The sequence below is a fragment of the Chinchilla lanigera genome, unplaced genomic scaffold (genome assembly GCF_000276665.1).
Source record: "Chinchilla lanigera isolate Chin_1 unplaced genomic scaffold, ChiLan1.0 scaffold00007, whole genome shotgun sequence".
Taxonomy (NCBI): domain Eukaryota; kingdom Metazoa; phylum Chordata; class Mammalia; order Rodentia; family Chinchillidae; genus Chinchilla; species Chinchilla lanigera.
In genome coordinates, this window is record NW_004955408.1 from 894,176 (window position 1) to 896,102 (window position 1,927).

The 1,927-nt window shown below is 58.6% G+C and overlaps 1 protein-coding gene across 2 annotated transcripts in view; it reads right to left on the minus strand.

The window, feature by feature from the left end:
* The window catches only part of Canx (calnexin), a 43,590-nt gene extending 43,403 nt beyond the window's left edge, over positions 1–187 (minus strand). For both annotated transcript variants that reach the window (XM_005376019.2, XM_005376018.2), the window contains exon 1: positions 10–187. The gene's annotated coding sequence lies outside the window, so the exon portion shown is untranslated. The remainder of the gene's footprint in view (positions 1–9) is intronic.
* Between the last annotated feature and the right edge of the window lie 1,740 nt (positions 188–1,927).

Below are 1,927 nucleotides of genomic sequence, written 5' to 3' on the forward strand. Positions count from 1 at the left end.
CCGTCTCACCTCGAGCTCCGGGGCCACCCGCGGCGGCCGCCTCTTCTCCACCCGCACACCCGGCCCGCGCTGCAGTGCAGACCGCGGCGGAGGCGGCCGGCAGTCACGTGCCGCGGAGCGAGAGGCCTCGGCGAGCGCTGCCTCGAGAGCGAGAGCGAGCCCACCGCGCCAAGCCCGGCCCTGCGACCGCCCTCGCTGCTGAGTAGCCCGGGCTGGCGCCAAGTCCCGCCCCCTCCCGCAAGCTTCGAGAGTCGGTTGGCCGGCATAGCCATCGCTCTACTCACCTTCCCATACGCCCCCTAGGGCTATTCTTCGTGGAGCGTGAGGATTGGTTGAGATTGAGGCAGGAAGTGACTGCCGGTTGGGCAAGGGGGCGGGGCACGATGCGGGATCTCGGGGCGCGCGCGTCCTGGGGCGGGGCGAGCTTGGCTGGCGTTCCCGCGCGCCGGCCCCCCGCTGCCCACTGGGCGCCCAGCCTGGCTTCAGCCTGAGGCTGCGAGCCGCAGGTGCCCGGAACACCGCCCTCGGGTCTGGTGCTTGCGCGGCAAGGGCGCAGGGCAGAGGACTCAGTGGAGGGACGGGAGGTCAGGCCCTGCAGAGTCGTCGCGCTGGGCCCCGGAGCCCGCGACCGCGACCTTGCCTGGCGCAGCAGAGCCGGGATGGTGTGATCTGGGGCGATGCCTGCCGAAGATCGGGGACCACAGGACTAAGAGAAGGCAGTGAATGGGAGGATTTCAAATTCGCCTCCGTTTTTGTGGTTTTTTTTTTTTTTTTCCGGTACCGAGAATCGATCTCACGACCTCGCGCTTGCCAGGCAGGCGTTGTGCCGCTGAGCTAAAGCCCCAGCCCCTCGCCTCTGTTTTTGTAACCTGCTGTTAGCACATTTTCCGTTATCAGTACACTGAGAACCTCAAGGAGTGGAAGTGGCCCAGGATTTTCATAACCGCGGGAGGTTCCCCTCGCTGCTCCTCCATTTCAAGACCGAAAAGCTTTAATGCTGGGGTGGGGTGTTGCCTGGTGTGTCGCCTTCAACAAAGGCCACCTGGGAGAGGAAGAGAGGGATCAGTGTTTGGTGCGCAACTCTCAGCCCCTAAATTTGTCTAGGAGAATTTTGCTTTCCTTATTTACATGGGGAACTGGATATTCAAGTCAAAACAAAATTCTGAAGCAAGGCGTGGTGGATCAGGCCTGTAGTCCTAGCTACTCCCTTTTAGTCCCAGCTATCATGGGAGGTCGAGGCAGGAGGACCCCTTAAGACCAGAAGTTGGAAGCCAGCCCGGGGAACTAAGATCGGGTCTCAAACATAAGTAAATATTCTGGTCTAATGTGGTGGCACAAGCTTCTAATTCTCGCACTCAGAGTCTGAGGCAGGAGGATCACAAGTTTGAGCATAGCCTGGGTGACAGTGAAATCTTGTCTCAACTTTTAAAGGGGGCTAGGACCAGGCATGATGAGGCGCGCTGTACTCCCAGCACTCAGGAGGCTGAGGCAGGTGGATTGCCTGAAGTTTGAGACCAGCCTGGGGTACATAGTGAGACCCTGTCTCAAAAAAAAAAAAAAAAAAGTTGGAATGGACAGGGAAGGAGGAAGGCTGGGGATGGAGCTGGCAGGATCTAGAGGGTGGAGGAAGGCTTCTTCAGGTGCGGGGAGGGCATGTGCCAAAGCAGGAAGCTGTCTCTGTGCTGGGAACAGCTTGCGGCTGCTGTGGCTACAGAAGGGCATTGAATTGGGATTTAAATTTTGATGGTGAGCCAGATGTTCAGGGAAGGTTAGGTCAGTGCTATCCCAGGAGCTCTGAAAGAGATCGCCTCGCCTCCAAGGTCAGGTAGGAAGCCACCTCTTGCAGCGGCTAAAAGGCAGGACTAGGGAACGGCAAGGTTTATAAGGAAAAAAAAAACAGAAAATGTTGATGCTGAAGGGCAGTCTC